Below are 11,572 nucleotides of genomic sequence, written 5' to 3' on the forward strand. Positions count from 1 at the left end.
GAGAGAATTATGCATGATGCCTATTTACCAAGTTTTCATCATGGTACTTGTCCAAAGTGCCACAAGAAGTGGTTTTCACCATAGAAAGGATTTATTTATTTTTACTTTTTCTACCAAGGTGCCTATTTCCAAGTTTTCACCAAGGCACTTTTTTTTTTCTTGGATTTTTAGAGTTTTTGGAAAAATTTGAAGCCTTTTGTCAATTTTAATAGTATTCCTATAAGAAAGATAAGTTATGATAGGCCAAGGCCATAGCAAGGTACATTCAAAGATGTGGATAAGGTAATGGAAGGGAGATAGAAGAAAAGATATATGGAGGATAAGGTTTTAGGCTATGGATGAGATAAATGGGATGGAAGGATAAAAGGTGGAGGATAGAAGGTGAAGTTGATAGGGTATTGAAAGGGATGTTCAAGGGTAGATGAAAAAGTGGGCAAGATCAACATTGACACACACCTTGAAGGGTAGTGGAATGATGGGGGAAATATGGATGAAATAGTATGAGGTTTAGATATATGAGGTGGTGGAATAATTTTGGAGGAAGGTGGAGCATAAGGTTTTGAAACATTTTTAGGATGATGTTGGGAAGAAGATGGAGTGGAAGCCTTTGGAAGCTTAAATGTCAAGATTGATTTGTTTTCAATATTCAAATCCTTCAAAAGAGACTTGGGAATCCATATAGCTTTTGATTTTTTATTTGATTTTTTGGAAAGCATTTCTTCAATAACATATTTAAGAACCCATAATTTCTATGGTTGAGCTCTTTGAATAGTGGAACCTTTTGGTCTCTTTTGTGTATTTTCCTTCTTGACATTCACATGTCGATTAGAGGAGACATAGTGAACTTTTGAGAATGGATTCATGCACTTGTGTTTGAGTTGATCATCCAAATTTCTTCCAAAGGACTTGGGACTTGTGGATGAGTGAGGCCAATATGACTAGTTTATATGGAAAGGTGAATGTGAAGAGTTCAAGTATGTGTATCTTTTTTGATCTTGAGGTAAGGTAGGAGGAACATGTAATGGGCTAAGAGTAGAAGTAAGAGATAGAGGAACATAAGGTCCCAATATGGATGGAAGGTTTGAAGGTTTTAGCTTAGATGGATAGGGACCAAGGATAGATTCAGAAAATGTTTTTGGACCATGAGTAGGGATATCAGAATCTTTAGAGTGAGCAACACGACCAATTCCATCAATGGATTTATGAGTAACTATTGTAGGAGCAATACCTTTGACAAGAGTATTTAAAGCTTGAGCATAGTATGGAAGTGAATGTATCAAGGTAGAACAAGAGGGTGAGGGAACACTTTTATCTTCAAAAGGAATTTTAGGTAGTATAGGAAAAGTATCCTTCTCTTGGTCTTTAATAGTCTCCTTAAGGGTGGTGGAAGGAATATCTTGATCTTGCTTAGTAGAGGTGCATGACATGGGAGATGGAGGACTATGTGGCTCTTGAGATGAAGGTAGGAGATCTTGGAAGATTTGAAAGGGGATTAAGGAATCTTGATCTTGATCAACACTTGTTTCTTCATCATTTAAGTATTCCTCTTGACATGAAACCAATTCTGAGGATGAGGGAGTATCTAAATCTGTATTTAAATCTATTTCTAGAGTTTGCATAATAGGCTCTTGAAGTTCAAAAGGAAAATTACTTGGTATGGACTTCATAGGCATAGTAGGGCATGAAGAAGTATGATTTGTGAAGGTAGTGAAAATAATTGCAGCCCAGTATCTATTGGCTTGAGTTTCTTTTAAAGGTAGTCCTTGAGGGTATACATAGTCAACAAGGGGAGTAGCGAGTTCTTCTTTTGGTGAATATGTGTTGGAAAGATTGGACAATTTAGAAGGTGGTTGTATGTTGGAAGAAGTAGAAGTTTCATTTGAACCATTACTAGACATGGTTTCATGAGGTCGATCCTTCTTGAGAGTATAATCTATAGTAGATGAGAGCTTAGATTTTTGAATTATGTCATTATCAAAGAGATCTTGGATCTTTTTTTTGAGCTCCTTACAATGTGAAGTTTTATGTAAATTATGTCTATGATAAGCACAATAGTTACTCATAAAGGAAACTCTTGCCAAAGTGACCTTAGGTAACACAATGAGTTTCTTTTGAAGAAGTTCTTCTAAAGTTGATTCATAAGATCTTCCCAAAGGGGTGAAATCATGCTTTGGTTTAGGTTCCCAAGGTTTTTCTTCAAAGATATTTCTAGATTTCTTGGGTGTTTGTGAAGTGTTCTTAGATATCTTGGATTCAAGATCACAAGAATTTGATTTTTGGTTGTCATAGGAGGAAGGGAAATTTTCTCTCAAGGATAATTTGTTTGATGATGTTTCATCTTCCTCCTTCAGTCTTTGAAGTTGAGCACTCATTGATTGTATTTGTTGCTTCATGTTTGCAATAAGTAGCTCTTCTTCCTCACTAGGAACATTGGATTTAGCGCACTTTTTGTTAGCCATTTTGATGTACTATGTTTCAACTAGTGATAGCCAAGTTTTAGAACATAAGTCAAGTTGCTATAGTCATAGACAATGGCAAAAAGAAAAAGCTTAGACAAGGACCACACTAGAACATAGTCTCAATAGGACAAGATAAGAGTGTTATATACTAAGGCATGAATAATTTAATTTGAAGGCTAGAACAACCAAAGATTATGACTATCATAATGTGGAGTATGACAAGCACTTAAGAACAAGAATCAAGACAATTAGAAGATGAGACTAGTCAAAGTACAAGTCACAAATCTTTAGCTAAGCAAAATGTCATTATTTGGGGACTATTTACAAACAAAGAAGGGACAACTCGATGTATAAAGTAGACCAAGTATAGAGCACACATAGCTCTAATAGACCAAAATGATAGTTTAGACTCAAAGTCTCATGCAAGGATCTTTTAGAGATTGCGTGAGAAAGTTTACAAGACCGTGTGGAAACTCAGGATAACATAAAGATTTCAAACAAGGATGTGCTCCAGACCATGCGAAGAAGTGAAAAGTTTGACAACAAAATAAAAACACCGAGGCAAGATCTCATGTAGAGATGTGAAACTGTTTGTGTGAGAACCTTGATAGAGCTGTGTGAAGAAGTGTTAGGACAACAAGATCTCACATGAAGTCTTACAAAATTGTGCCCAAAATTAGGACCAGACTGATAGTAGAGTTGGATTTTGAAGAGTTTTTTGACAAGGTCAGACTATTTTGGATAGATTGTTGGTTCATTTGGAAGATTTCAAATAGATATCAAGGTTGATTTTCAAATGTTTGAACAACATTTGGTTTTGAACAAGGAAAATGTTTTCAACAAGACATGGGAAGCAAGCAGTAGTCGAATACAATCCAACTGAGGACAAAGCAACTTAGAGGGATGGGGAGTCTTGAATTTTGGTTTGCTTGAGAAAGTTTGGATATGTTTTGGACTCAATAACAAACAAAATTTATCCTTAGAAATAGAAAATGGTAAAGGAAAAACCTTTGTCCCACATCTTATGCACATGTGTGTACCTCACGCAACCGTGTCACCCCCTAGAGGGCACCCATGTTTTTGGTATATTCAAAGGACTCAATAGTATACACTGAATGAGTACCCTTGTGATAGGGGAAAAGTGCATATACCACTGTCAAATTTCTAGTAGCATGCCTATGGTGAGTTCTACAGGAGAGATTCTTCCCCCTCCTTACACAAAGATTATGCCCCCATTTGGAGGTGAATCAGGTAGCTTCTAACTAAGAGGTTTTTACTTGGCTTCCGTTTGAATTAATCCTCGGTGTCTCTACAAGAAAAGTTGAGACTATTAGCCCACACCAGCATCTAAAAGTATACACACTTTCTTAGCAAGACTGGGGCCAGTGTTGACCAGTGCAATAGATAGAGCCTCTCCTTGACATGTGATATCAAGAGTGAAGAAGATGAAATTAATCCAGCTTTGGAGTCCTTCACTCTACAAAGCTTCTTTATTAGAGTGAGTTGGAATCTTTGGAAAAAGGAATGTGCTTACTTGGGTCATTCCCTAAGGTTGGATCACTTCTACAGGCCCTCTAAAGGGTTGACTCGGACTGATGGTCTAGATTTAAGGGTCCAAGTTTCTAATTTCCCCCAAGGGAAAGAGCATAATCCTCTACCTTATTTCCTTGCCCAAATAAGAAGAACAAGTTGATTTACCGACTTAGCTTAATCAATCGAGACTTTTCCTTTCTCAAGATTTTGATTCCCTAAAAGGAAACCATCATCCCTTCATAGAAAAGGACCCGTACTAGAGAACCACTAAGCTGCTTGCCTTCTTCAGAATGTTGTCTTTTAGAAGTGTCTAGGTTTCTTATTTACCCTTGGTCATGACCTCCAAGTGGTGAAAAGTGTAATCCCCTATTCTTCTATCTTGCACCCTAGGAAGTTCACAAGCCCTAATTAGTCTATATTTTGAAAGCAAGAAAGAAAACATGTTGTTTTTTGGGTTTTAAAAGTAGTCTTCGCCAAATGTATCTTTGGCAATCATCTTGCAAACACACAATTAGTTCATGTTTGGAGAGTTTGTATAAAGAAGTCTTTGTCAAATGTCACACAGATAACTATTAGGCTATACAAAACTAGAAAAACCAAAATAAAGATGCTTCAGAGTAAACACATTAGTCAAAGAGAAGCTTAACTATGGGAAAATAAAATTTAACTTTTATTGTTTTTTTTTATACCCATAAAAAAGCATAGAAAATGTTGCAAAATTTTGTGCAAAATCATGCATAGACCCGTGCGAAGAAATGATATGCCCCACATGAAATCATGCACAGAACCATGCAAAGAAATGATATGCATCGCATGAAATCATGTGTAGGTCTGCATGAAGTCTTTCATCATCCCATGTGAGAAAATTAGGTGCCGCATGAAGACTTACGCAATTAAGCACTTTTTTGTGGAAGAACATTTTCAGACTCGTGCAAAACCTTTCAAATCTTTGCACAAAAATGGAATTTCTCGCATGAAAATTTGAGAATCTGTATGGAGCAGTACAAACATAATGCTAAAATAATAGAAAAAAATACAGACGAGGCCAAATAAATTGATTTTCTAGGCCCCAAAGTGGGTGCCAAAACTGTATGTGTGAATTTGTGGGCCTCTGTTTAACATGCACACTTCAACATGGTCTTTATATGCAGATTCATCCTGAGATGAACATCAAATTTTTCATTCAAGAGAAACCCTACAAGGTGACCTGTTTCCTTATATCTAGGTGGATTTTTCCTACTTATGCTCTCATATTTGAGTTACATGTAATCAGACCATGCTAGAATGAAGGATTTAAATGCGATTAAGCCTATATGAGTGCATTTATTCTAAAATGAGATAAGCATTTAATCTAAGAACATATAATGTAAGATTAACTAGATGTATGCATAGTAAAACTAAAATGATTCTTAATCTAAGAAATGAAAGTGTATGCTAATAATAAGTCCATAGTTCAATAGAGTTTCAATAGCAATTCAATTCAACCTCTGCAATGAAGAATTAGGAGTCTCTTAAATAGAATTCCTAGAATGAATCAATGGTCAGGATCAACCATGATTGATGGTTAGGATTGAAGAAAAGATTCAGTTAAGATGGAAACTTCCTTGTGCATGGGGAGTTACCCATTTCAAATCTGAGTGTGATGAGTAGTTAACTAAACTTATCATGGGTGTGAGATCAAGTTAACTAGATTGATTCCAATTTGAGAGATAGTTTACTCAAAGTTTCCACTTAAAATTGAAGAGTCTATTTTGAAGATATTATTTAATTTAATAAAGTGAGATATGATCTCATAAATGCATTTTCTATTTAATTGAATAATCACATTCAATTAATTAAAGTAAGCATAGTTATTAAATTTAATAAATTTAATCCCTTTGTACATTAGCCTTAGGTGATAATTTAATTTAATTAAAGTATAAATACTTCAAATTAAATTAAATATTAATCAATAGGTTTAATGCGATTAATAGGAGTCAATACTTTAGGAATTAAATAGAGAGTATGATTAATGCAGATTTAGGTTTTTTGCATTTGACAATAAGTCAAGTAGTGACAATCAGAATGAGAATTGCCTAGTGAACTGGAATGTGGCCTCTATTTAACACACACACTTCAACATGGTCTTTATATGTGGATTCATCCCAAGATGAACATGAGATTGTTCATTTGAGAGAAACCCTATAAGCCAACCTATTGCCTTCTATCTAGGTGCATTTTACCTACTTATGCTCTTAGATTTGAGGTATAGGTAATCAGACCATTCTAGAATGAAGGTTTTATAGATGATTGATCTATATGAATGTGCAGGTAATCTAAATGATTATGAAATTAATCTAAGAACATATAAATATAATTAACTAAATGAATTCATATTAATTCTAAATGATATTAATCTAAGAAAATGAGAGCTTTATGCAATTATTAAACTTAAATGCAATTTAGAAGTGATTCAATAGAAATTCAATTCAACCTCTGTAATGAGGAATTAGGAGTCTCTTAAATAGAATTCCTAGAATGAATCGATAGTCAGGATCAACCTTGATCAACAGTCAGGATTGAAACAAAGATTTAGTTAAGATGGAAACTTCCTTGTGTAGGTGGAGTTAACTATTTCAGATCTGAGTGTGATGAGTAGTTAACTAAACTTATCATGGGTGTGAGATCAAGTTAACTAGATTGATTCCAATTCTAGAGAGAGTTTACTCAGAGTTTCCATTTAAAACTAAAGAGTGGATTTTGAAGATATTATTTAATTTAATAAAGTGATATATGATCTCATAAATGCATTTTCTATTTAATCGAATAATCATATTCAATTAATTAAAGTAAGCATAGTTATTAAATTAAATAAATTTAATCCCTTAGTACATTAGCCTTAGGTGATAATTTAATTTAATTAAAGTATAAATACTTCAAATTAAATTAAATCTTAATCAATAGGTTTAATGCAACTAATATGAGTCAATACTTTAGGAATTAAATAGAGAGTATGATTAATGTAGATTTAGGTTTTCAACATTTGACAAATAATTCAAGTAGTGACAATCAGAATGAGAATTCCATAGTGAAATAGGACTTTAGGATTGATTAAAATAGACCAGAATTGGTGATCATGGCAATGAGCCAATTTTGGGGTATTACAATAGAAAGAGCACCAATGGTGGAGCATTCTTTCTTGGAGGAAGATTGGTTTCTTGATTTAGCAAGAAGAAGGACTATATCTCACAAAGTATAGTAGAGGCATAATATATTGTAGTAGCAAAAAATTGTAATCAAGTTGTTTGAATGAAGTAGATGCTAAAGGATGTAAGGATAGAATTCAGTAGCCTGTTCTCATACATTGTGATAACACAAGCACAATGAATATGTCTAATAATCCAATGTTACATTCTAAGACTAAGCACATTTCTATCAAATATCACATGTTGAGAGATAAATTTGTAGAAAAGAAAATTAGATTGGAGTATGTAAGAACCAAAGAGAAGATTGTAGATATTTTCACCAAGCCTCTTCTCAAAGAGACTTTTGAGTATTTGCAAGGTATGCTAGGGGGTATGCCCCTACCTACATTAGAGTAGATAATGCAAGAGTGAATTAGTTTAGTAATATAAAGCATTATTGTTTGTTTGTACTAAATTTTGATGTTTCCTATATGGGGGGGTATTTGTGATGGATAGTCTCATCTAGGACTCTTGATGGATGTTATTTTGAGCAGTGTCTTTGGACACTTGATCAAATCAAAGATGGTTGTTGTAGTGATAGATGGTTTCTAGAACCTTTGACATTAATGTCAATGAGGGAGAGATTACAGCATGAAAAACATTTTGATATAGAGCACATTGAGGAGAAGCATGCATGATTAAAGAAGAGGATTTGAAAAGAAAGGATAAAAGTCTTTAACAGTTGGTATTCTTAGAACTAGATGTTTTTCATCTATGTTGCCATTAATTCCAAAGGGGGAGATTGTTGGAAGCATGAATACTGATGATATTCCTATGGGGGAGTATTGTAGAAACATTATTTGGATGATATGTTACATTAATGACTATATTTATCATTGATGTCAACATAGTAGTTTTTTGTGGTAGCAAATAGAAGAAAAATGGTAAAGATCAATTTGGTACAAATAGATCATTGAGTATTTTCACTAGCAAGGTTAATGGGAGATACTATTAAGTGTCTAGTATATAAAGCTAACCTTAGGAGAAAAATATATTAATTATGGAAGATGTTAGAAGTTGTAATCTTTCCTTGGTGTGTTTATAAACCAAGGTTAGAACTCCGTTCTTTATTGTTGTAATATATTAGGATATAAGCCAAGGTATCCTAATATATTTCTTTTTTGTCCTTTTTCCACTACATCTTATTTTGTCATCTAGTGGAATATGTGAGGACAAATATTTATTGTAATTCCTAATTTAGATTATTCCTCCTTAAGAGGAATCTCACACTTGGCCTCACACACTTATGAATGGTGGCATTCATAAACATGGGAGTTACATTCTAACTCCTCTCTCTCATCTCTATTTAAGAGATGACCCTCTTCTCTCATTTAACAATGAAGTTTCTTCCTCTTCTCAAATATTGTATGAGCCATTGCTCTCTTGCTCTCTCTCTTTTTCTTCTTAGGATTTTCATGCTTCATTCATAATGTCACAAGGGGTTTTCTTTGCTTTCCCCTTTCAAAATATCTTGTATCATGGTGTTGGAGCTTGAAGCTTTCTCTCTCCTATTTTATGGTAATATCTTTTCATGCATTTACTCACTTAGATTCTTTCCTGGTGTTGCTTATTTACAGATTTCTTTTTCCATTTCTAACATGGTATCAGAGCAGTTTAATCTTTGTTTTGAGTGTTTTCATGAAGGCACAATTCGAAGGAGGCTCTTGAGAGAGATTTCACTAATTTCTTCTTTAATCTTCTTAAGTTGGAAGAAATTGAATTTTTTTTTGGGTTTGGCTGGTTTACCGCCAAACCAAATTAACTCCTGTTTGCTCTAATTTGTGCAGGTTTGGGAGATTGCATGTTATTGTAGTGATTTTCATTATAGATTTGTGTATTTTAGAGTGCTAGGGCTTATAGTTGTTATTGATTTAAATATATTTGATTTAAAGTGATACGTTGCTTATTCATCTTTCCTTCTTGCAATTCATGTGCTTTATCAAAAGTAGTTGTCTGCATGTTATGAATAGCAGTGCACATTAGTTTGCTCTTTCTAGCCATTGAACTTGCCAATATTTCAGTTTTTTTTCTCTAAAGTTTGCTTCTCCTCCCCTAAAAGAGGTGAAGAGTTCTGTATTTCTATCCAAATCCATTGTATTTTTCCTCAAGAGTCGAACTCGAGATCAGTACTTGTAGCTCTAAGCTGAGATAAATACTTTGATCTACATATGGGACCCATAGAGCAGCCCATAACTCTGGTAGATGGGAAGCCCTTTGTACACGACCTGTCATTTCCCAGTAGTCCATCTAGACCTTCTAACAATTGTCACATCTGAGCCAAAATCAAGCTAAAGATGAGAAATGTCGCATTTTACACCATCAGAAACAAAGATTTCAGAATCCTTTATGTTAAAATCTCCATAGAAGGTCTCTGCCAAAGCAACCCTGAGGGCCTTTTCCCCTTGCTCTGCTCCATAGCCACTATAGCCCTCTACCGTTGATAAGGCTTGTGCCCGATTCGCCATTACTGAAGTGATAACTTCTGGAATGGGTTCAGTGGTATCTCCAATGCCAAGACTTATGACTTTTGCATCTGGATACTTTTGCATGTGCGCTAAGTGCCTTCTTGCAATCTCTGGAAATAGATATCCTACTTGTAATTTAGCTATATTAGCATTGTGTGGTACCTTCGTCGTATAAATAGTCTTCTCCATAGGTTTGGCAGCAATGCACCTGATCGATTGATTTCTTTTGACAAGGGATGATGACTTCTCTAACATGAAAAGGGAACTGTGAAATGCCTTGCAATGCTTGTTGTCATTTCTATTAAATAAATGTGAAGGCAGAGAAAGAGAATAAAAATTTGAGGCAGCCATGACTGAGCTACAGTGTTCTTAGAGGTTGTCGGGTCGAAATGCAATACCTTAAAAAAATTGGAAATTAATATGCACTACCTCTTCCCTTCGCCATTTTAGGGCCTTATTGATCACAGATATCAGATAAAGATGGCAAAAATTTGAAGAGTGGGTAGAGTTGAATTGCAACCATGTTTGTTTGTGTCTCTCGATGGACCCAACATAGGTGTCGAGGCGGAGCAAAATGTGTTCTAGCAGACTTTTCTTCTGGTATGTTTCTTCGATTCTCTTACCGTTGCTGATATTATTATTATTGTTGTTGCAGGGCTGCAATGGCTTCCTCTGCTTCGTCATGATTTTTTTGTAATAATGGATGATCGGACTTATGAGTTATTTTTGGCTTTGTACCAAAAAGTTGGATTGCTTGGCAAACTTATCCGTTTCGTAGTTGCTTTGAAAACTTCGTTCGTGCAGTAGAAATTTGAATTGCATGTTATTGTTTCCATTTATATATAGTCTTTAGTCTTGCAGGCCCCACCATTGGGCCAAGCGTTACCTTGAAAAGGTTATTATTTCTGTTTTATATCGAATATCGGGACTAGCTACTCGTGATTCCAAAAACATTCACAGTCGCCCCTTCAAGCCATTTTATTTATGTCATGCTTGCCTTGCTAACAATAGGCTTCTTCATAGCCTTTTTTGCAGGCTTCTTTATAGCCTTTTTTGTAGCATATCGTTGTTTATTGATTGTTGGCAGTTTTCTTTACGTTTTATGCATGTTTTTTCCTATACGTTTTTTTACAGCTCATTATTGATTGTTGGTTTTTTCCCTTGCATGCATGCTTCCATTTTATGGTAATAACTTTGATTTGTCTATGTTCATGCTCATTGCACCCTACATTTTGTATCTTCTTAACTATCGTTGAGTAACTATCTTGTGTTTGGAGATTAGCATTGGAGTAGGTTTGCTTTTGTTTTTTGTCCAGCATTTTGTCTTGCGACCCAGTTGAATTTTCTCTCACCTCTGAGCTAATCAATCGACTAGAGTCACATCTGCATCTCATTATCATTCGTGGTTTTTTAATTAGAGTAGTAAGGTTATTTGGGTCGAAAGACTAAATGCTTTGGTTGTTCAGCTCGATTGGCTAAGGTCGTTCAAACCTTAAACCTTCCAGACATTTTTTTTTACCAGTCAAGGTACTCAAGTCAGTAAATTGTTTTTCAAACAGTTGCAGGGAAGAAACTGCACCCAATATTTGCTGATTTAATTTTTTCCATTGCTACCATTTCCAAGAATGGATTTTGTTAGCCACGTTTAACAAAGGTGAATGGATAACTAAGAGTTAGATTCTTGTCTTTGTGGGTAGGCCCATCCTTAATATATACTCACTTGTGTTCACCTTGCATGGAGATTTTAACTGATAACTTATGCTTATTTCTCTTCCAAATACTTCTTTTTTATCTCAATTATTCAGGTTTATGAGTATCTTACACTATTGCCTTCATTATTTAATGATTTGAGTTAATTGATCTATCTACACATGGTTGTAGTTTTATGCTT

General features: G+C 34.7%; 1 pseudogene; it reads right to left on the reverse strand.

Annotated features, from left to right (window-relative positions):
- Window positions 1-9,504: 9,504 nt before the first annotated feature.
- Window positions 9,505-10,032, reverse strand: LOC149540906 (putative LL-diaminopimelate aminotransferase, chloroplastic pseudogene; annotated as a pseudogene).
- Between the last annotated feature and the right edge of the window lie 1,540 nt (window positions 10,033-11,572).

This window comes from Cupressus sempervirens, chromosome 9, assembly GCF_028749045.1.
Source record: "Cupressus sempervirens isolate cs-2001-9-10 chromosome 9, ASM2874904v1, whole genome shotgun sequence".
In the NCBI taxonomy this organism is placed as follows: domain Eukaryota; kingdom Viridiplantae; phylum Streptophyta; class Pinopsida; order Cupressales; family Cupressaceae; genus Cupressus; species Cupressus sempervirens.